The 26,049-nt window shown below is 28.8% G+C and overlaps 1 protein-coding gene across 3 annotated transcripts in view; it reads left to right on the top strand.

The window, feature by feature from the left end:
- The first annotated feature begins 490 nt into the window (after nt 1–490).
- The window catches only part of LOC129959468 (leucine-rich repeat-containing protein 70-like), a 212,969-nt gene continuing 187,410 nt past the window's right edge, over nt 491–26,049 (top strand). For all 3 annotated transcript variants that reach the window (XM_056072308.1, XM_056072307.1, XM_056072309.1), the window contains exon 1: nt 491–740. The gene's annotated coding sequence lies outside the window, so the exon portion shown is untranslated. The remainder of the gene's footprint in view (nt 741–26,049) is intronic.

The raw sequence follows: 26,049 nt of genomic DNA on the forward strand, positions 1-26,049 counted from the left end.
GAAGTTCCTCTCAATTTGATTTGGCATTGCTCATTTTTCGGGAGATAAAAGGCACGTTGAATTATTTAATTACTTATTTGCATTGTTTATTTATTTATGATAACTCTTCATTTACTTATTTTTCGGAAATATATTTTATAAAAAATACAGACTAAATAAATAATTCACGATTCGAATTCAAATCAGTAATTTTTTCCCCCTTGTGGCATTGGGGGTGAGTGTATTCAGTGTCTGAAAGCTCCAATCTTGTGGAATGATCGCGTCGGCAAAAACCAATTATGTTGTCCGCAACCCATTTGGCACTTTTGCCGACGGCTGAAAGGCAGAATGCAATACGGTGAAGATAGATCGTCCATCCGCACGTGGCACAAACATTTGTTAACTTTTCCTCACTCCACTCAGCCAATCGCGCACGCGAACACATTTGCAGAAAAGAACGCGTTCCGGCCCGGCCGAAAGGGAGCGCTTCTCACTCCCACTGACTCGGGATACGAGCGCGAAGTCACTTCCCAACTAACCACAAGTAGCGCTCACAGCCTGGAAAAGTGCCAGTGCCGATTTCACCTGCTTCTCTGGATTCATACAGTTGTTCGCACAGGCATGTGAGACCTGTGTATTTGTCGCTTTCCTGCAAAGAACTTTGTCCGGGGGATATCTGCGAGAAGGAAAAAGTTGTTTCAAGTCGTTAAGCATTCAATTATAGAGAGAACTTTTTCCAGGATGTTTTGGAAGACGCAGAAGTAAGTTGTAAAAAGTTTTCGAAGCGCTTTTGTAATTGGTTAATAAGTTTTCTTTTTAGATTTGTCGGGTTGTTGAAAGTTTTAAAATTGTTTTGTAAAATTATTTTGAGAAAACTTAATTATTATTTATAAAAAAATTAGCATATCTTTAGCGTGTATGATTGTTATTGTCAATTATAAGATTTTGATGAATATAGAGCATGTAATAAATTTATTGAAATCCTTTATCAAAGTCATATAAATGTCAAAAATGGTACTAGAAAATTTGTGAGAAAATAGAAAAACTGGATTTTTTTTTTTTTTTTTACATTCAATAAGTTAAGATGAATTTTAAAAAACAGCCAAATTGAGAAAAAGTAATAGAGTTGTTTAAAAATAAATTAACCATTCTTGGCATATTAATTACTAAATTTTGCTATCTGATATTGCATATAATATATGCGCAAACCAAAAAGTTTTTTTTTCTTGTTTTTTTTTAATGACCATTTTGTTCATGCTTCGTTTTTTGGAAATGGAAAAAGAAAAAAATGTTACAAATGAATAAAAAGTTTTTACTCACTGAAATTTTTTTAATGTATTTTCTAAAGGAATTTTATATACTTTTGTTAAAAGAATATTATAATCTACAGAAAGAAATTCAAATAATATTATAATCTATAAAAAAATTCAGACAATTCACTTAATTTATAAACGCAACATGGGTTGGCTATAAAATTTTGTTAATTAATATGAGAAAAAAATTAAGAGTATTTATTAGTTCTGCGAGAAATCATGGTCATTTGATTTCAGTAACAATACTGGAACATTTAAATATTTTGTTACATAAATTAAATATGATATAATTTTATTACGTAAAAATCGAAGTAAAAATGTTTAACGAAATAGAAAATATTAAGTATTTTCAAAACAATATACTTTTAGAGTTCCATTGACTTCGCCGTGACGTCTGAACAAGCATTTTGGATTTATACCAAAAAGGCGGAGTTGATTGCGCGCGTTTGGAAAAAAAATTAATAAAAGTAATCAACTAATTAGATAAAAAATATTGCATTGTTACAAAAAAGACAACACTGCTTGAGTGCTAAGGTGTGCGATACCGCTTCTTTGCACTAAAACGGTGAAATTAAAGATTAAATTTAAATTAATTAATTTTTTTTAAATATTTGCCGCTATATTAAATATGTAATGGTATTATTATATATGTATTGGTATTTATAAATATATTTTTTACCTATCTAATAAAATACTATTTTTATTGTATTGAATAAAATTAAATGAAATAAATTTTCAAATTGAATTTCAGTTTCAAATTATGTAAAGAAAAAATCTTAAAACTATAATTTTTACAAATATAATATATTGTAATTCTGTTTTATTGAATGTTCGATTTTATTTATTATAACGTAAATGGTTGATTCTTTTGCTTTTACAATTATGAGGTAAATCAGTATGAAAATCTTCTAATATAATAAATGTTTCTCAACATTACTTTAAATCTTATGAGGAAGCTTTAAAAAAATCTCATTTTCTCTAATAAATAGAGAGCAAACTTTCGAGAAAAGTACCTAGAAAACTTTCGTTCCTTTTCTCTTGGCTTTCTATTACTATTAAATTAAAAATGATACTTTTTAAGTTAAAAATAGTGAATATAGATCAGAAAATAGCTCTACATAGCTGTATAGATTTTTTTAAAATTTATAGCATAATGGTTATCTTAAAACTATTAGAAAGATATTTGCTATTAATAATGATTGAATTCGTAATTTACGTTGATGAAATTAATTACTAGTAGTGTCCCTCATATCTTATTGATTGTGTTTAGTAAAAAAATTTTAATGGCTATGTGGCGATTAGATCAAAATTAAAAAAAAATATTGCAAAGGATCTTATAAAATTAATTTGTATGAAAATACATTAAACGTGTTAATAATAAAAGGAGTAGAGAACCGTTTGAAATATATACAGCATTTCTTAATTTACAATATTTTTCTTTTGTTTCTTTATTTAAATTAATAAAATCTTTTATGCATATTTCGGTTTAGACAAAAATCCGAGACTAATTCAAGTTTAAATTTTTTATGACGTCCAAGAAATTAGAAGAGAGTTGAAGGAGTAAAAAATTATCAAATCAATTCTGCAAAACTAAGTGTGTGAAAGGGAGAGTTATTACTGGAAAATGAAACTGCTACTCAAAAGTTTCATGTGTATTTTAGAGATGGACTCATAGCTAATAACTAAAAAACGAGTTACCCAGTATTCTTGGTTTAAAGAAGATTGATCAGCTTTTTATCGTTTTGCCATTTAAGCCAAATATTAATAGTAAGTAGAGATATTAGGTGTAATTACATAATTTTCTCTTGAGTTGATAAAGTATTTTATAATAGAATTGATTTGAATTTCAAAATTGTACGATTAATATAAGATTTACTGTGTATACCAATGGTAGCTGTATCGGTTATTTAAATAATTTAGCTTTTATATTGTCCATAGTTGGTGAAGTATTTTCTCGTAATAACTATGACATGTTTTCTATTTATGCACTTTTGTATTTTAACTTACATTCTCCATCTCTACGCGCATGGATATATGTAATACGGTTTAACTTATATGTAAATGAATAGTTTTCTATTTTTGTTTGAAATTTGATTTCGCTTGTACTGTTTCAAATTTTACTATGCATATTCTGGTGTTTGCTGCGTCGATGTGATAAAATTACGCTTTATCCATATTTATGTTTGGTAACTTATGGGCTAAAATTTCGATTCATGTTTATTGATGAGATCGGTGAAGGTGATGTTTATTAAAATATAATTTCTAACAAAATTTAATTATAATAATAAATAACTATGTCTCCTTTTTATTTTTGAAATAAATTAAATATTATCAGCTTAAAACATTTTCATACTTTTAATCCATTTCTGTATTCTATTTCTGTGAGTTTCTATATCAACATATTATAATTTTTTATTCCTTCCCATATATTTTATAAATAATTTTTTATATGATTTAATTTGTTATATTTGCTATATTGTTTGATAAACTCTATTTCACTGGCTCCAAATGATATTTTTCACAAAGAAGAACGGACTCAAAATGAAGTAAGAAATAATTTAAAATTCATTTATGGTGTTTTCGAAAGATTTTTGTAAGAATTGCGTTTAGTTTTCATTTGGGTTTATTTTTTGCATTAGTTTCCATTTTCTTATAAATTAATTCAAAAGAGAAAATAAACATTAAATACGAAGGTTAAAGTTTTCGTAAAAATTTTTTAATTAGTAAAGAAACTCATAAACTCCATAGCTCTCATAAAATTATATATTAAAAATTAATTTGTAATATTATCAATATAAAATATTTCATGATCAATAAGAAACATTTTGAACAAAAATATGCTATTTAATTTTGGTAATATTCTACTTTTATTTCCGAAAGAAATGAAGTAGAAAAGTCTCTAAAATTGTGAAAAAATAATTGCGATACTTTTCTGGAAATTTCTGTTTCTCTTATTATATACTGAAAACTTTATTCTTCATGATAATTATTTTGAAACTGTTCAATTTTGTAATATGCAGGAAATTAATTCTATTTTTTTCGTATTTGCAAAATCATAAACATTTCTTTTTTATTCTAATCGAAACGGTTATTATTATTTTTGAAAGCGTTTTCATTTGAAGATATTTTATAAATGAAACAATTTATTTCTAACCCAATAAAATTTCTCATTATTTTCCTTGTGGAAATAATGCTGTAAAGTTGGAAAAAAATACTTCAATCGCTCTTCAAGTCATAAAAGCTTTATTTTACAGTTTAACCAATTTTATTATTTTAGTAATGTAAAGACTGAAGGCTTACTAGTTGAATAATTTTTTTCTTTTTGTAAATGTAACATAATATATTATAAAATCGTTTTTAAAGCAAATTCTTATATTTAAAAGTATTTTCCCTTGAAAATATATTACGAGAAAGATAATTTTTTAAAAAATCTTTATTCACGTTGGAATTTCTCTTTATTTTTGCTAGTGGTAATTTTATTCTCATAAAATTAATACTACAACTTAGTATCACTTATTTTTGATACATAAAAAAATTTATAAACTAAAACAGAAAGAAAATTCGGTGGCAAAATTTTATGTGGCAGTTCATATTATACGAATTTACTTGTTGAATTATAAAACAGATTTTGTTCGTTGTAATGGCTAAACTGAATGAGTATTCTTTGTAGGTTTGAGTTCTGTGATAATGCTCTCAGGAGTGCCATTTGAGAAGCATTAAATAATTTTCTATCTTTTATGACGATAATATAGCTAAAAATTCTGAAAAAGTTGGTGCGGAATGATAAATTCAGGTTCTCCTATATACTTTTTTGTTCATATTATATTAATTGATTTAGAAATGTTTTTATAATTCATTCTATAATTTTTAACTCGAAATGCAAGTTTTATCTCCAATGCAATGTAGACTCTAAATTGTATGAATAAAAAACATAATCAACTTATTATAAGAAATATTAACATTTTTGATATTACGTACATGCAATGCAGATTTAAAATTGCATGAATTAAAAACATGATCAATTCATTATAAAATATATTAACATACTAGATAATACATTACTGCATTGTAGATTTAAAATTGCATGAATAAAGAACATGATCAAATCACTATAAGAAATATTAACAAAATAGATAACCTTAGTATTCGATCAAAACTTATTTTGAAACGTTATGATTTATTTAAAATTTTTCATTATCATAATAATAATTGTGAGCATTTTTTAAATTTTTCTCAGAAATTCGTATCACAAAGAAATAAAAAAGGAGATATATTGGTGTAAGTGATTTTCAAAACTTAAAATCTCTAGCAAAAATCATTTTGGACGCTTCCATGATTGATTATTTTGATTTATTTTATTTTTCATGATCTCAAATATTTACACTTCTAAAATTTCAGTCATTTCTATAGAAAATAATTTTCAAAATTGTGAATAAAAAGAATATTGAATTTGAATAAAATCATTATCGTGAAAATTTTATACTATGTCTTGAAAGTTAATGTATTTCGATGCAGAAAATAATTACATGGTATACAAATTTGGATTATGCACGTATGAATAATTTAATAAAAATGAAAAATAATTAAACTTAAAAATACATAAAAGTAGGTGAGAAAAATAAATAAATAAATTCACAAAATAGATACAAAAATTTCTACTTAGTCTGTCCAGTCGTGGTAAGCGAGAATAATGTTTTGAACAAAAAATAATTTATCTGAAAAAAAAAATCAGAAATTTTGGAACAAGTTTATTTTTTGTCCCTGAAATATGGCCCATGACATCGTTTAATGGAAGTAAATAAAAAAAATGCGAAACTCAATAATGTTCCTAGACTGCAATCGCTTTTTTTTTAAATCGTAACATTTTATGCATTTTGACAATTGACTAAGTCTTAATCGAATATCGAATGGTCTTTGGTTTAATTTTTTAAAAGTTTCTAGCAAATTCTTCTTTTCAAATTTTGGACACAGAGAAGTAAAAAATTCTGTATTTTTAAAAAAAAACTTCGTTTTGTTGTCATTTTAAAAAGTAAATTATATTATGTGCCAATTGATGCTATATAGGTTTTAACTATATATCGAAATAATTATAAACTATTATTTGTACTCATAGTTAATTTGACATTAAGGTCTTCGGCATTAAAAGTGGACGCTTCTCAAAACTGCCAATAAAGTTGACAATGTTTAGTTTTAAGGCTGGAGAATTCCAGTTTCAATACCCAAGTCCTCTAAAGTTGTGACTTGTGTGGGTGTCCAGTGCATATTAAATTTTCAAAGACGGTCAAGTGCACTTTCATTGGTGTGATATGGAAATTTGGAGAGGGAATTGAAAGCTCGATTGTTTTCCTTGTCATCTGATTAAGTTTTAAAATGACGTGATACGTTTCAAACACATTTAATATTGTTTCAGAGTTTTACAAAGATTAAGCTAAACTGAAAATGATCCTAAAGAATTAAAGACTAAAGAAGAAAAAAATTTATGTTTGAGGTTTGGTATTTAATAAAATATCTGCATTTTCTACAATATAGTACCCTGTTATTCTAGCACTTAAATTCTGCATTTAATGTCATATCATTTCTTTTTATTTTCTAATATAACACCTCAATGTAGAGGATGAGATTTTTTAATAAACAATTCTGTATTCTTTTTCTGACATCTTATAAAATAGGCTGCATGTTAATAAATATTGTGTTAAAAATTTGGCCTAACAATTATTTTATTACAAAATACCTAACAATAACTATTTCAATATTAGCAAATGTAGTATTAAATATTTTGACTGAATCCTAATTTCGATTACAGGGTCTTTGACATCGAAGCAACAACTCACTTCAAAATCACCCTCAAGTGATTAGTCTAAGAACGAAATTTTCTTTCAGTTTTAGAACAGGCATAAAATATGCGTTTTCTCCCCTTCAAAGTGTCCTGTCACTTTGGGCGGCCGTTAAAGGCTACACTTAGTGACATATTACCTCTTGTTATTTTCTAATATGACACCTCAGTATGGGGAGAAAGAATATTTTAACGAGATATTTCAAAGCACCGTCTGTGCTAGAAAGAATATTACAATTGCTTGAGCTCACGAGTCACAAGTCGTATCTGATGACAGCTGTGACGCCTCAAATATCAAGAACTCAAGTAATTTTCATGAGGGAAAACAAAATATAATGAATACAGGGACATTCTTTTGATATAGCGAACTACTTTACGGTCAGCGAACGTTTAATTATTGAAATGCACCGACCGAACTTTTATTCTTGCGGTTTGAGTTGTCACATGTTACGCTCAAGTTCCTTGGTCTCATTTTTCGGTTTTCTTTCGTTTTTTTATTTTCCTCAGTGCTAAGGATCTTGTGTCCGTTGGCTGTCGGATTAGACAGCATCGATTATTTTGTGACATTTAATCATATGTTTGAAATGTCATTTTCTACTAGTTCTAATAGTGGTAATGGGTGTTAATGCTTTCACTAAGATTAGAAAAAAGAAAGTACGTGATGAAAATGATGCATGATTTGAAATTGGGAAAAGAAATTATGCGGGAAATAAGCTGATGGTTTTGTGACGTTTAATCATGTTAATTTATAAGAATTTCCTATATATTAAAAAAAAAGTTTCGAATCTCAATTTCAACTTAATTTATTAATGCATAGCAGCAACGAATGTGCATTTAAAGTTTAATAAATGCCAATAAATAAGATTAATAAAAACTATATAATAAAGATTGGCTAACGAGTTAAAGAAGAATATGCATAAATAGAACTCGGAAAAACCTTGCATAACCTTTAGACAGGTTATTTTGTCTCATTTGGTCACATTTAGTTGAAAGAAACAAATAATAATTAATGTGTTTCAAATAGCAAACTTCTTATAAGTGTAATTTAATTTCATATTTTGATAAACGTCCAGGCTTTGAAGCAACACAAGTGTTGCATTGAGATGGATTACGTGATTTTGGACCATACTCAGGTGGCAATGATAACAACCAAGTCAGTATCTATATTTTTAAGCCCTTACGTCGCATCACTATGAGAAAATTTGACCCATAGGGACAAATTTAACATGTATCATATACACGAAATATTCCGATCCCCCCCCCCCTGAGTTTCCAACTCAAATCTCCAATCGCGAAAGTGAGGCACTGCCACAAGATTACCGTCATTTTAACAAATTTGACCAGGGCAGAGCTATATTAGTTAAATTTAATTTAGTTAGATTAATGCTAATTCCGAAATTAATTAATGCTAATTCCGAGATTAGATTAATGCTAATGACGAGGGTTATTTTGGGTCTAGGATTGTATTTTTGAATTGTGGTCGTATGAAGAAGACAACACTGGAGCTGGCACTCTTTTTTTTAAACTTCCGCGCAACACCAGCAGGAGCAATGAAAATTAAAAGGCGGAAAGATGGGTATAAAATTAGAAAACAGTAACAAGCGTTGTTGAAAATAGTTATCATTGAAGTATTTTTAACGGATTTTCAGAACATATGTTAAATTCAACTTGATAGTTCAATCTTGTTTCATAAACTAATATTTAAAAAAAAAATAAAATAAGACAACACTTTTTTATTTGTGCAGGAAGATTAAAAGACAAGGCATATGAATACTGTTTTTAAAAATTATATAATTAAACTTTTAAAAATTGTTACTATTGTAAGAAAAGTTTATTAAATAATTTTTTAGCATCTCAGATACTTCGTCACATCAAGAATGATAAGAAAAAAGCATGTAGCTCTATTGGTATATCTTTTCCTGAAAAAACTTTTAACATTCTATAAAATAAGGATAAAAGTATCAAATGATTTTTGCTTATTTCATATATACTAAATAGATTAAAATATTTAATAAAAAATTTTAAAATTTTTTTTAAAGGATTACAAAAATAGGATTTTCTTTTGCTTTCTTTTAAACATTAACATCTTTTTTTTATTTTAACAAATTTCATAATTCATTATTAGAAGTATAAAGAAAGCTATTGATTAATTTTTTTGCTTCAAGATGGCGCCACCAGTAGGGAATCCAAATTTAATTTAATTAATTGAATAACTGATAATTAAGTTCTAAAAATATCAAAAAAAAAAGATACTGTCACCGATAATTTTTTTTGTCTTAAAAGGATATTATCACACCCACTCTCCTTTATTACGCGTAGAGATATAAATTTATAGATTATAATCACAAACAAAAATAGTGCATATAAATTATACTTAAATTCGCTAACTGGATGCAAAGTTTAGTTAAATGAACCTTCCATTTGCAATCAACAAAGATATTAGTTGCATTGGGACTTGACTACTAATTCTGAACAAGATCAAACATACTGGACGACACTTAAGCTGGCATCTTCCTTCCCAAACTTCACTATTATACCAGCTGGAGGACGTTTAACTGTCGACGTTAGTTTGTAAAAGGCAATAATTCACAGCGGTTCTTTGGCGGAACAGCGTTTTCGATCCCCTTTCTGCTCTACTCTGAATTCGAGAAATCAAATTATGTTTGAAGAGTAAAGATACTTAAAGAGTTCGACTGTGTCGTCGAAAAAATAATATGTATTGGTAGACAAATAATAGTTATATTTGTAAATGCAGAATCTATTTTTCATAAATTTTCCTACTAGCTAAATCTTGTATTATTTAATATATATACTTAAATCCTATTCCTCTTTTTGCAAAAAAGTATCTTCATCAATGGTAGTTTGATCAGAGATTTTATTTTTGATATTGTTTTATTATAATAAAATATAACAATTCAGATATTTACTTAACTCTGACGTAACTTCAAATAAAAAACATCTTTAAAAAGTATTCAGTTTCAGGTCATTGATAGCTTGAAACCGTTATTGTTTAAATAGATTATTTATGGGAGAAGAGGTATTGGTTAAAGAGTCGTCTTCGTCATCTGACTACGGTTCAAATATACGAGAACAGAACCATTCCTAAGGAACCTTGTAGTTGCTTTGAAATAGGACGTTAATTAAACCAAACAAAAGTAAATTTCCTTTATTAATTTTAATATTCAGAAATTTATATATGTAAAAATACAATACATATTATACAATTTGGTGCTTGTTCGCTGCAGTTTTGCTTTATAAAAAAGAGTAACGAATGTGAATTTTGGGACAGTACCACTTTCCTTTAACTGATTTGGCTCAAAGTTCGATACAAAGCTGTAATTATGATATTAAATTTATATGCCCAGTTACATTAAAGTTACTTTTTAGGTATAAGGTTCTGACATATCAAGGGCAAACACTTTTCTGTGGTCAGATTTTATACAAAATTTCAAATAAATTTACAATTACGATATTAAATTCATTTGCCCAATTACGCCCATGTAACTTGTTGCATTTTAGATTTATCGCGTTCCTATATCGCAGTTGGACATTCTTTCTGATGAGAGATTTTATCCCAAATGTGATACAAAGCCCTGAATAAGATATTAAATTCATATATCCCGTTACATTCATATAATTTGTTACTTTTTTTTAATTTAACGCGTTCATATAACATAGACAGACATTCTTCTGAGGGCGAATTTTATCTGAAATTTGATACAAATCAACGATACAATACTGTTCATATAACTTAAAATTCATGTATTTTAGATTTACCTCGTTGGCATAATACGAACAAACATTCTTCTGTGGACGGATTTTAAGTAAAATCTGATAAAAATCTACATATTTGAAACTGTATTTGAGTACAAAATTTTATTTAACCTTCACATATCAGTTATTGAAATATGTTATTCTCTGACACGCATTTAGAATGACCGAGATATTCCAGATACGGTTCTTCATGTTTAAAGATGTCTTAAAGTGGCAATTCATTAAAATATTGCTGACAAATTTTCTGATGATTGCTAAATTTTCTCATTGTATAATTCGCATGAAAAAAAAATAAAAATATGCATAAATCGAGTAATTTTATCATTGCTTTTGTATATGAAACTTTTTTGTTGTTTTTGTACATGAATTTTGTACATTCCGATATACATGAAATTTTCATAACAGCCTTCATCTCAGGCATGTTAGAAAAAAGTTTTTTATTCTTTGTGAAGTGCTGTATTCTCTTCAATATCATGCATTTTGAGCATTTAATTTGCAATTTTTTCCACGTTCATCTATGCGAATAATGTTCTGTAATGATTGTTCAGAACTTGTCGCAAAGTTAACGATGATTAATGCGTCTTTTGTGAAATTCAGAAGTTGCAAACACTTAATGGTAGAAAATCAATACCATTCTTAAAACGTAAGTGGAATGGGGGAGAACAATCTGATGAGGTGTTCGAATCTAAGAACGAGATGGTGCTGATTTCATAGCGATGAATCATTGCGCGCTTATGCTTTTAGTCGAAATCCTCGCTCTGTTGAAGTGAAAAAAAAAAAAAAAAAACTTGTACGAACGCAGTTTCTAAAATATTGCTCAGCTCCAACAAAATGGACGGATATTTGATGGATTATTTTTGAAATCTCAGTAATTCTCGGGTTTAAACTTCTACTCCTCTTCAACATATACTTATTTCATAAAAAATACCATATATATAAGCAATACTATTATTTTACACTGTTATCTTATATTTAAAGAATAGTTATAGCATATTAAAAATGTTTTAATAAACTTAAAGAAAGAATAATTTTGTAATTCAATGTAATCATTCAAAGAAAAATAAATCTATTTAGAAGCAGTTTTAAAAACACTGTTTTATTTGTGTATCAAACAGAATGTTCTTATTTTAATTATTTTTTAATCGTCAATTTTGAGGTCTCTGGAGTCTCAAACTCCCTATGGGATGCCGCCACTGATGCGGAATCAAAATTTAATTTTATTAATGATTGACTAGGAATTAAGTTTTGGAACTAAAGTAGTGCATTGTCATCGAGAATATCTTGTATACAAAATTTTCAGTTTCAAGATATGAGGAAGTGAGTAAAAATTCATTTACACGTTTACCCATATGAAAAGATGAAACAAATGAAGTTAAATAAAAATGGTTCAAGATTATTTCATTTTCTGGTACATAATGCTTAGCTATAAATTCTTGCTTGTACCTTTAGTAAAATTAGTACCTTCGGATCTATATCTGTCTCATTAATATATTGAAAGAGTATTCAAAATCAATATTTTTATGAGCTCTGAAAAAATTTAATATTTGTGGCGATCTTATTACCCTCGTGACATCTTCCCGTTTCGTCCAAGTCACGAAACGAAAATATGTCACGTATTTATGGTCGCGAATGTGAGCGGAAATTTCTTCGACTTCAAATAAACATACAAGGCAGGAAATTAAAATATGCAATAAAGCTCTAGCAAATCTCCTGCTTTTTTTCAGAAGGAACTTTTACGTAGTCCAGTCTACACTAGGTTAGAAACAACTAAATAAATAAAGAATCATACCTAAAATCGTAAAAAATAAAGCATAGTAAACATAAAGAAAATTAAATAAAATTATAAAAACTAAAATATAAAAATTTTTTATAAATAAATATTGTTGAAAAAAAAATGAAGAATCGTAAAAAAACTAGATGTGTTGTTGGTTTGACAGGAGTTAGTTTAATTTCTAGAATTTGAGTCTTTATCAGATTCTACCTAATAACGAATTTAAGAAAAGTGTTCTTGCTGCTTGGGTTAATTAATCAATACAGAGCTGAAAGAATTTAATCATCACAAATACTGAAATCAAAGAGAAGATAATCTGTGTGCAAGGATGACAACAAAATTTGTCAGATTTATTTGATAAATAAACATTTATAGCACGCACACACACACAGTATTTGCAAGTAAGAAATTCCTTGAGCAAGCAACGGAATTGTTTTTTCTTCAGATTTTTCACATTTTTTTTCTTTTTCTCAGATTTGCTTCGAATTAAAGAGAATAGAGATTGTGCTTTGGACCTTTTCCTTTTGAAAGACCTAGTTCAAATTTCGAATAAAAAATACAAGCCAAATTTCATTTATTTTACGCATTATACTCAAATATACTCAGACAAATAAAAAAAAATCAGGAAAGCGACTCCTTGGTGGATTATTTATGAATTAGACACATATACAATTTTGGCATAAAGATCATATTCTATCTATTTATTGGACCTTTTACACACTCACGAATAAATATATTAACAGACAATCAATCATTTGATGGATTTGTTTTTCCAAGTTAATAAAGCTATATGCCAAATTTCATCTGTTTCGTTTTGTCTTTTGAGTTATCGCAATCAAATGTACACAGACTGCAAATGGATTTTTTATTCCAGAATTTGATATAATTATTACAATTTTGTTCTAAAGACCACATATCGAAATTTATCAGTGTAGTTCGTAAAAAAAGAGAACACTTTCTGTAATAAAAACATGCATATTCTTATGCATATGCAACTCTTTCTTGTGAGAAATAAAGCAAGCTTTCGCCCTTTTCGCAAAGATAAACGCAAACTGTCGCCATAAACATATGTCATTAAAACTGTAACAATAACACAGCTTTCCTATTAAAATGACAACAATAATATCACAGAGGTAACAATGTTCAGTTAAACCTTTCGTTCCGCAATGACAGCCATTGTTCCAAGGTCAAACAATAATATCATTTCTAGAATTGCTTACTACTTCTCGTTTGTGTAGATCCAAATACTATGAAATGCGAGTTTCATGTGTATTTTTTATTACTGTAGCAGACAAAACACAAAATAATTAATATGAATCTTTTAGTTGAACAATGGTGTCCTTGTTAATGACTTAGTTGCAGCTGTTCATTTTCTTTAGGTTTACATCTTCCGACCGAAGCTTTGTTTGCTTTATGTTTCGAAGAAGATAGCGAAGCTTTATCTGTTTTAAAAGGGCGATTGTTTTCATACTATGCTTCGTTATTCCAAAATCATATCAAAGTTTGATTTGAAATTATTTAGTGTTAGGATAGTTGAGTTTATTTTGTAAAGTGAACTGTGTAAAATACGTTAGAGGCAATTTTCAAACGATTTAGAGATTGGATGTTATATCCGCAGCTGAGTTTATTCAGTAACGTGACACGTATGAAAAATGTTTGAGAAATTTTTAAGTGAACTGTCGTCTGGTGTTCTGTCTTCAAAATGATAATAATTGTTAATAAAATTTTGATATTCCTTTTACTTTTGTTACACAATAATGTCAATAAATAAATTTCCATAAGAAATTGAATTATTTTACAAATGTTAGAAAAGTTTTGATTTATAAGGGGAAATTACAAACTGAGAGGAATACTTTGCCTTTTTAATTCATCAAAATAATGTAACTTTTGGATTAATTTTTTTAAGGAAACGTTTCAATGTTATTTTTTTAAATTGAAAGTTTCTATTATGGACAGTTAATTTTTTACCGTTATAAATTTTTATTCGCTATTTTTAATTTATTTCAAAGCTAATATTAGTATGATGCTTAATATTATTAAATCTCCAGTGTATCACCTACTATGGCATTAATTGTTCATAATCGTATTCATAAAATTATGTAATGTTTTGAAACATAATAGGATAATTAGGAATAGGATAAGGATAATTAATGCTAATAATAGGAATAGGATAATTTATGCTATTAAAATACTTTTAAGTAGAATATTAATCGAAATGAAATTCTTTTAAAAACGTATTATTTTTCATGAAAGATATTTTTTAATTTTTAATTCTGAAGTTTTATGGAATTTTTTTTTATTTATTTATCAAGAAAGCACCCAATCATTCTTTTTTACATTTGAATAAAATAATGTGCAAAATAATAAGATAATTTTTTTTTAATATGCGAGGATACAAGTACATTTATATGTTAAAAATCTAATAGATAAACTTCAAACTTTAGCATGATAGTGAAATTATTTCAGGTTTAGACGGTACATGTCATTGGATGGCATCATTCTAATTTTGGTTTCCATACATATCTTACAAAACTTTGATATTACAGCTCATCGAGATGTAAGCCGTGAAATGATATACACAGTTACGTTTGTCATTTGTATTGAACTTATTGATTTTCAACAAAAACCCCAGATAATAAATTGTTCTATATCTCTATATTCCTTTAAAAAAAATCGGTAATTAAATTTCAATCATTTGATAAATAAAAATAATTAAATATCACTCGAAGAAATTTCTCACTTTATATAAAGCATCACAATTTCTCGAAATTTTCACCAGAATTGTTTTTCAGTAAGAAAATAACCTTACTGATGTATATATATAATTTTATCGAGCTTAAACTGCTTAAATTCCTAATTGTAAGCATCTCATGAAGGAAAGTAGAAATCTCATTAAAAATTTATGAATCGGTTGATAATCTGAATAAAAGCATTTATTAAACCGCCATCTGTTTCTGATAAGCATTTGTAGAATCTCCTATTAAGAAAGACAGTTTGACTTTAAAATCAATAGGAAATTACCTCTTGGTTCTAAAATATACCAGATTCAACGATTTAGCAAATAGAATTGTGAATTGCGTAAGATCTCAAGAGGATCGCCATCAACTGCAAAGCATTTAAGTGACTCTTTAAAGAAAATTCACTTGAGAAGTTTCGCGTTTCCAGCTCCAGACAAGTTTAATTATGGTAATACATTTTTTTCGTTATTTTACGCAAGGGATGAATATAATTCGGTAAAGGATATTGCAATAATCTCAAAAACAGCCTGCCTATAACCAGTGGCTGATTTCCAACTAGATGGGTGCCTAGGTCCGCTGACCTAAGGGGGAGCTGTAAATGCATAAATTAAGAGAATATTATCAATATATTGCGAAATAAATTTATTTGTAATGAAAGGAAAATTCAAAAATTATGAGATAATAGTATAATATTAATATTTTATCAAGTACATTAGTCAGCTACTGTATATCTAATTAAGTTTATTTAGTTATTACCGTATTTATGAATGCATGCTAAATAATATTGTATAAAATGGAAGCCGCTTAATTATGAGCCATAATAAACAAAAAAAAGTACGTACATTTTGGCAAAATTACAAAATAAAATAAAATAACCAAAAATAAATCATTAACATGTTGCAGCTAAATAACTCAGTTTATTAAGAGGGGTGTCATAATGTGCATTTCGTAGAGGTACAAAATACCTAAATGCATTACTGCCTGTAAATACAGTCTTACGTTGCCTACCAGTGGTTCAAAGCGACGAGTGAGAATTGAGAATTAAATGTTCATCATTATATACAAGGTGGGCCATAATTCAAGATTGTGTTTAAAAATGAACGATCCTGTTCTATTTCTTCTGCACAAACATGTATAATAATTTTCATCCTATTAGCCATTTGTTATTTGTACATCAGCAGTTCAATAGGAAAAAATCAGGCATTCATTTGAAGCATATATTGTAACAACAAAAACTACTAGATTTCAAAATAAAGACGAATACTTTTGACCCAATTGCTAAAGCTGGATTTTTTTCACCATGAATTCACAAAATATATATATTCAATAATTTAAATAAACGAAGAAAGATAAGAATTTATAAACCTGGTATTGAACATTCAAACAACATGACTAATAAATTCCTGCCACCTGGTTTTCCGAAAATGATTTCGAACATCTGCTTGTGATATCACCAAACGATTGCGAAAAAAAAATTACTAATTTGAGTTATATGAAGTGTTACAAACTGACGTAGTATGAGAGTTTTTCGTCTTTCCAGTCGATTGAAAATCATTTTCCTAGACGAGAGACTTATTTAGAACTTCACGTTAATAATTTCAACCATCCATTTTTAAAAGTTATTAGTTTCTTTTGATGAAGAATCACAAGTACACATTACGCAACCTGAAACTTGTGGTGTCTACGATTCTGCATAGATACTTAACTGCCAGACTGTGTCAAGTTACCGTTCTATCTTTCAGTTAAGCCTCATTCTCGTAATTAAGCTGTCTGACCGAGATCTAAATCTAATAGAATTTGTGTCATTTAAATTTCTTCGAATTATTATTATTATTTTTTTTTTACTCTCATAAGAATTTTTTAAACCTTTTTAACGTGAGAGTAAAAAAAAAAGATAAATATAAAATAGATATTGTAAATACAAAATAGATAACTTTTTTATTTTGGATTAAAGTTTTGATTATATGAGATATGCTTAAAAATTTGTTATCTTGAATTGGTTGGGGGAAGTAAATTGATGCTGAAGTATGGCTAGGAATATTCTTTTCTCCAACAAGCTATCTGATTCCGCAGTAGTGCAGTATTTTATGGAATTCTTCTTTCAATGATGGAAAAATTTGATTTCCGTAGATAAACTAGAGGGAGCATTCTTTTCTTATCTTTCGTCTATACTTATACAATACGACATATTTTTTGTTCGGTTTATTTGTATTTTGAAAGGAATCTGGTTTGAACTTTCGGTATGTCTATTGACCAATTGGATCCAAACTTTAATATGGATCTTCAATTTTGATGTCGAAACTACACATCAAATTTCATCTATCTGATTTATTGTTAAATTTATTAATCAGTTAAATTTCGATGTTGGTCAGCAGTTTTGTTGCTAAGACAACGTATCAAATTCTAGCTGTCTTTTTCTTTTTCGTTCTTCTGGTATCTTGATCATAGGTAAACAGATATTTGGTAAAACTGATTGACTTTTTAACTCAGAGATGTCTAAGACATGGACATTCATCAAAATCTCTAAGTTGAATTTTTTAACAGTTTTAGAATACATTCTCAAATTTTCTGTTTGTTTCTTTTACGAAAAAAAAAGTGGAAAATTTCAGGCAAATTAATTCCACTACCAGCAAAATACATGACTGGAAGATGAATGAGGCTAGTTCAATTAATAACTGAAGAACAATAAGAGAAAGTAGCTATTCTCGATTTGACAATATACCATTTTGCCAATCGGTATATTTCATAATACGAATTTTTAATCCAGTTACTTACAGCTCTGATCACATACAGGATTTATTTTAGCGATTATTTTATAAATACAAATAAAATTAGAGATTAACACTGTGGGAATGCTTTTGGACTGATGTACATGTTAACGAACAATACAAAATCAATGAATGTCTAACGACAATTCTAATCAAAATTTTGCTTTTAATATATTTAAAAGAATACTTAAAGAAATAGTTCGATTCAAAATTATATTTAATAAGTATGAGACATGCGTAGGCACCTTTAGATGTGGCATCTTGGCTTATAATCCTTTTATTCCTGTGGATATTCACCACAAAGGAGCTACCCCTTTCTTGCAATAGCGCCCAGAGTAATCTGAAAAACCGAATCACTCCCAAAATTACTACGAGAACAATGGTGAATGCATTATAGTCACCTTTGTGGCGCGATTTGTACGTCCACCCCTTTTACAGATGTACAACCAGTCACAGGAGCGAAGGTAACTTGATCCCTCATCATTATTTTCCCCAGAAGTCAAGCAAGAACCAACCACCATATCAGAAGCTTCTCACCCTCATATCTGAGGAGTTTTCTGTGGAATTAAATCATCACTCTGCCCTCTAACTGAGGGTATTTATATAAGTTGACGAGAAACAACCTGGTTCAATATGCCGTTTCTCGCTTCCTTGGGGAAGAGGGGGGGGGGTCAAGAATTGTGTTGTTCATTTGGGATCATCACTGATAATAGGTCGTATCTCCGTATGAGAGGTCGTCACATATGCTGCTGGTAATGGGAAATTTGATAGGGTGTCAACAGAGCCTGAAGTATTACGATTCGAGGCGACTTGCTCATTCAGTTTATTCTGTGTGCAGTGTCTACGCAGGGGTAGTTTATTTATGACTATGCTGTGCAGTGACATAAAGAAAACAATCAAAATATACAAGATGCGCAAATTTAAAGTGATCACAATATAATTGTATCACAGGAATCGACCCTATTGTGTAAAGTGAAACAGCAAATATATTTGGAAGACTTTTAAAGGAAAGATTAGTAAAATGTCTTTGAAATTTCATAACAATTATCGATAAATTTCTTTCAGCACATTTATATAATGTATCGGCTCTTTGATAGAATAATACAAGAAATTTTTTTGAAATTTAATAAAGATGTTTTACAAAGTTTAAATTTATTTCATTTGAACAACAAGGTCAAAACCATTTAAGTTTCCGGAAGTAATTCTTTTAGAGCAGTAAATTTTGAAGTTTTACTGTTAGAGAAGATTTTTACGTATTTTTCATCAGAAGGCAATGTTTCGGTTCGAAAGCATCTGGCTTTTTCAGTTATAAATAATATTTAGGAAGGTAATGTATTCTTTCCTTTTCGCGGCATTTATTTGATGTTGAAAAATAGTAACTTTTTTGTCAGAGAACGGTGAGTCAATCCAGAAATATTTTTGGGTTTCTTCACTACCAGTTCACGAAAAAAGGGTCTGTGAAGAAAAAAAAATCTTTACTTAATTTCTTTCTTTTTTTATTTATATTGAAGTGCATATCAGCATGAAGTGCTATTTATTAAATCTCAAAAGCGTTATTAATTTTGGTTCTACTTGTTTAACACAACTCTGTAAAATTTTATAAAATTCTACTATTTATTCTTTTAAATCAAATTATGTTACATTTTTTTTTGGAATCGAAAAATTAATTTTGTTCACTGAATTTACAATCAAGATCTGAAGTTCGTAGTTCACATTTTTCTAGATTTAAAAAAAAAGATTTTGAGCCAGTTTATTAATAAATGAATAATAGGAATATTTTTTTATGTTTGTTTCTAAAAAAATTGGAATAAATGAAGGCATTGGGTAATTTTTAACTTGCTGTAAGAATGGTGAGAATTTTTCAAACTTCGAAACGGCAATCGAAACTTAAAGCACTTATACCCATTTTCCATGCAACAAAAATTTTATATTCCATTTTGTTTTTATTTTTACATTTATAAGTATTTAAAATTTACCATAATATTGATTTCATGCTTGAAAATTATTTAATAAAAAGGAAACACAAAAAAGTAAATGCACAAGCAATAGTCTTATCTGCAGCTGATTTTCCCCACTTACATAACATAGACCTTCACTAAGTAGTTATCTATGCCCTGCAAGCCTTAACGTGCTGTCATGCATGCCTAACTAATGCCTAACAAGCCTAAATGCATGTTCAAAGGTGTTATTGAATAGACATTACATATTCAAATTCAATTATAATAATATTTATTTCATATTAGAAAATGAAACAAAACCCTACACACACACACACACACAAAGCAAAAGCTTATATTCGTTGATAGTTCTCACTGCAGTTCATTTCCTACCCCCTCACATAACGAAAACTTCACAAAGTAATTCTCTATATATTACAAGGCCAAACGTGCGGGGAATAAAACTCACTTTCCCTAGAAATTGTCCTCACGCCTTGTCCGTCCCACCTAAGCGCCGGAAATTAGAGTCAGGACAACGCTTAATTGGCAGACAATTCACTCATAAAAGAAGAAGCAAAAGAAAATAAAAAAAATCTTTGAAACTGTTTACACGCCTTCAATCTGTACCAATTTGGGCGACTCTGTTTGCCTCGTAGCACCTCCGCCAAAGAAATTCTTCTTACCTCTTCCCTAAAAGAAAGATAAGGACAAGAATTAAAAAAAAAAAAAAATCTATAAAAAATAAAGGCAAAAAAAAAAAAAAAAAAAAAGAATTCGCCACAAGTAAAGCGAAGAGCCGGTGTTTCACAACCAATCGAAAAAGTTTCCGGTTTTTTAATGAAGAATCTCCAAGCGTCTTGAAAGGACGCCATTTATATCCTATCCATGGAATCCCCCCCCCTTCTTCTTTTGTTGAATGGTGTTATTGATGACTGACGCAAAGTCAGCACGCGTGCTATCAGCTAGGACCAATTAACGCTGTGTCCTACAATTCTGATGCTCCTTTATCTTGGCTTTTTCGTGGGTGGATGAGTCTGAAATTTCGGATGACAGGCTATGAGCAGGGGTATTAGCCAAGCTCTTGGCGTCGCCACTCTTTTGACACAGCCCTTTTGTTTCTGCATTGACTTCACATTTATTGAAAGTCGGTTCGTGTCAAAATATACTCTTTATTTTTCTTCATTTAGGAAAAGAGATCTTTCATCGCTGTGTTTATACGGTTGAAATATATCTCGGTTTCTGAGATTTCTAACTTGAATACTTTGTTACAGTTCTTCTACGTAAGCTTTTTGCAGTCAAAGCCCATGTTTGATTGAAAGAAATTTTTAGGATCGCGCATGCGTTTTGTATGCATTTGCTCTGACCCTAATTATAAATAGAAGCAAGAAATAAAACACTCAAAATAATCAGTAAATAATAATAACAGGAGAAATATATGATAAATAATGTATGATAAATTATTTTCCTATCAGCATAAGATACTAAACTATATTCATACGATGTCTTTTTAATTTTCGATTCAGAATATCGCAGTCCTATCGTGGAGATATCGTAAACTAATTCTAATCGGATTGGCCATGATGGCAGCTGTAATCCAGCTTGGACTTGCAATATAACCAAGTTCCTGAGTAAAGGATTCATGACAAATATACTGCTCAATATTATATTGAAGCACCTAGGTATTGCTTGAGGTATATCTGGCCTCAACTCTAATGGCCTCTCTCCTCCAGACATTCGAAGGAAATTAGCCAACACTGTATTTTGGTAGCAAGAATATGTGTGTGTGTGTGTAATGTATGTATGTATGTATGTATAAAGGCTCCAGCAGCAGTTTAATTTCAATATGTAATTTGTTGGTAAAGCGCACATTGATCTACCAATTTTTGAGTAATGTTGCTCCAGAACACAACTAGAATATGAAGCCCTCAGACAAAACTGGGTAATTCGTTGCGACCTCCTCAGTGTCGGGGAAAAGAATCTGTCCTTCCTCTAATTTATGTTCCTCAGAAATTAGGCGCCTCTGTTCTCTTGGCCACTGGTAAATGATTGTTAACTTTGATTAATCTGGCAAAAGCGCTAGTTTTTACATTTTTACGATCCCAAAATTTTATTAATTGCTTGTATTTCGAGTTTCTATTGTACTTTAATATGTTTGCTCCTTCACAAAGTTTTTAAAATCCTTTCCTTTTTCCCAAAGTTCTTTTTATACCTCCTTTGGTAGTATAGGATATATTTTTAAAACCTATTTTTTCCTTTTAAAAAACAATTTTTGCATCTACAAGTGTAACGATTAAGTATTATTATTACAATAGACGATGACAATTTATAATAATAAATAACTATGCTTATTATTATCAATAATAAGTATTATGATTGTGATTATTCTTATTTACTAGTATTTGCCGGATTGATGGATGATAAATAATTGATAGTTATTGATGGATGCTAAAATTTTGAATTAATGTTTTATATCGCAAGCTTTTAAATGCTTCCTCTATTTTTAAAGTTGAAATTTTGAAAGGCATGCGACATGAATTATTTTAAAAGTTTCTCTTTGTTCGATTCATTGTGATTGACACTTCTTAATATTCTGTTATCTCATTTTAATTTGTAGCGAAACTGGTTAAACTTCAATCAATACATAAGAATTTTTACTGAAACTTATTTGATATAGAAAGCTTTCAATTGCTTCCTTAATTTTTAAAGCTCAAATTTTGAAAGGTGTGTGATATGAATTATTTTAAGAGATCCTCTTATTGTGATTTTCACTTGTGTTATCTCACTTAAAATTTTAACTTTAATTTGAAACTGAAGTGGTTAAACTTCAATAAATACATAAGGATTTTTACTGAAATTATTCAAAAGAGGATTCACTTAATTTTTTGTCATTGCGTATTTTTTATGTCAAACACAATTGTATATATAACAAAATATCAAATATTCTAAAAGCATACTGTACACAGAAATCTTCTCACGTGAATTTTATCGTTATACTTTTGACATTAACAATGGAAGGAAATACCAGAATGAAATATTTTTAGCAATAATAAAAATGATTTAAACTTCTTTACAGTAGAGAAATATATCCACATAAAAATATTTTTTTACATTAATCAAAATTAAGCAAAACACTATACATCAGGTAAATTAATATCATCGAAAGAATAAACATTTTTATTTTAAGATGATGTAAAATTCATTTCTGTGTCATAACGTTTTAGACAGTACAAAGTGAAAGCCTACAAAATTTTGCTTAATTAAAAAAATTATGAAAAATTTGTTGATTAAAAAAGTAATTAAAATTTTAAGGAAATCACTGCAAAGTTCACATTCCCATCTTCCAAAGTATGGAAATAACACACACGCGCTTCTTTATTATTCGTAAAAATAATAATCATCATAATTTTTATTGCTGATTATTATGATTAATCATTATAACAATTAAAAATAATAAAAATAAAAATTCATTATTAATCATAATTATTATTATAATTATTGGTTATTACATCAATCGAATTATTTATATTACTCGATTTTTTTTGTACATGCATTATATGATTCAAATGATTAGATGATAATCCATTATCATCTAATTATTTGAAGTTAGATGATTTTGATGAACCGCTTTGAAACAAAGAAAAGGGGGGAAGAATTATAGATAACAACTTTTCACGTTACGTTATATATTTTACAGAAGAAGAAAATACCCTAAGTAGTTTTGATTTAAAAGATATAAGATAAAAATTAATTTCAAAAGAGGTAAGATGGACTAAAATATTACAATGTCAATACAATTTTCGTAATTTTGTAATAGCAAAAGAAGTACATTATACTAATAAATTTTTTTTAAAAATCACAAATGTACATGAATTAAATTATTTGTGTCTGAGAATCTTCTGATCAAACATTATTAATTCTGAAATGCCAAAATGTTGATATAAAGTCTGAAATTAAGAAAATTAAATGCCGAGTCATTTTAATTTTACTTTTCATTTTCTGTAACAAAGAAGATATTTAAAGCTGCGAATGATGAAATGACGGCATTTTCCACATTTCATTGAAACTAAATATTACAATTTTAATGCTTTAAAACATTTTTTGATGAAGAGTCTCTCCAACTAATCAAGACTTGAAAAAAGAAAAACAGAAAAAAAAAAATGACCTTTTTGACTAGAATTTCGGTCGGGATTCGCAACTAACACACACAATTTCTGAAGTTATGCACTCAACTAAAAAAACGAAGAATTTTTATAATTATGAAATGTTACTTTTTTTTTTTAAGTAAAGCCTTGATGATTCATTCTTTTTTCCAGAAATAAAAGGTTAAAAGTCTTTTTTATAGCTAATTTATTGAAATCTAAGTATTTAAGATCTTTAAATATTAGCTAAAATTTAATTTTTTCCCTAGATTGTTTCACAAAAGAAATTTTCATAGTTTTGCAAGTAGTCATCTATTTTTGACTGAAAATTATTTAAAGTTAAAAACTATTTTGCCGTTATTAAATGTTCAAATATTTACGAACGTAAGGGCCGGCGTCCTGGCTTAGGGGTAGCGCGTCTTTCCCGTGTCCTGGGTTCGAGTCCCGGTTTGGCATGGTTGTTCTTCCGTTGTTCTATCTGTGAGATGTGTGAATGTACCCTTCTGTAAAAAGGGGCTGCGCAAGCGACTGAGTGTTGCGTGAGTAGCTAAGGCTTACTATTGACCCTAGTTGGCGCTACTATAAAAGCAAAAGACGCCTCCTCCCTCACCGGCTGAAAATCGCTGTCCTCGTAACAGCGGGCTAGTCCATAGGCAAACAACAACAAACGTAAGGTAACAAATCCGTCAAACCATGAGTATTTAAATAGGAATTCTTTAATAAATCCTTTCGCAATTATCAAGATTGTATAGTTTATTCTAGCTATATATGTTCAGTTTTTAAAATTAATAATGAGCTATTTTCAAATGACGAGGGTGACTCCGATTAATGTCTATCAATATGTACTTTTTCGTTAACTAGACAGAAATGTTCGCCGAGAACAAATATAATCTTGAAACAATATAGGTACGTGGGGCTAGATGTAACAGGGACCAGTTGTAACATGCACTTTACGCGGAGATTCTACAAACGTTTTATCAGATTTTTCTTTAAATATGATTCTTATGATAGGCCATGTTACATCATCACAGTTAGTGACCAAACAAAACAGACAATGAAAGCTTGTAAACATGTATTCCGTTTCAGTTATTAACAGCGATCAGATGACAAGGATAGCGCCTGAGTTGACACCCCCTCTTTAGATCGCGCGCATCACCAGTTGGAATACGTTTGGCCCCGACAAAAAGCACACCAGTCACGCGTTTTTCTGTGAAATTGGATCTGGAACCAGGGACACTCGAGCTCCAATGCCATGACATTAAAAATAGACCATTTTCTTGAAAGAAAATGAATTTGTGCTTAATTTGCATTTGAGTATAAAATGTATTCTATAGGAAGTAGTATATCATTTCTTTGTGTTAATTGTAATTCTGATGCAAGCTGACATTTATGTTGATTAGTTAAATAATTTTTTTGTAGTTATATTGTTAATCATTCGATAACATTTATTATCACTATGCCAAGTGACAATAACTACCAAATTACTCCAAATGACAATAACTACTAACTAACTTGTAGATTTTAATTAATAAAATAATGATAAAGATAAAATAATTTTAAATGTTTTTTTTTATTGTTACAACTTGCCCCATATCCAGGGCAAGTTGTAAGAGCTGACAAGTTTTGGAAAATTATGTCTAGTACTTAAATCTAGAAAATCTCTGAATGTTTCGAGACGCATATTATAAATGAATAATTAAGCTTTTAAAAAATGCACTTATAATCAAAACATTCCAAATACATTTAAAATTGTAAACATTTTTCCAAACAATGTTACAACTTGCATCGGTCTATCCT

This window comes from Argiope bruennichi, chromosome X1 (assembly GCF_947563725.1).
Source record: "Argiope bruennichi chromosome X1, qqArgBrue1.1, whole genome shotgun sequence".
NCBI lineage: Eukaryota > Metazoa > Arthropoda > Arachnida > Araneae > Araneidae > Argiope > Argiope bruennichi.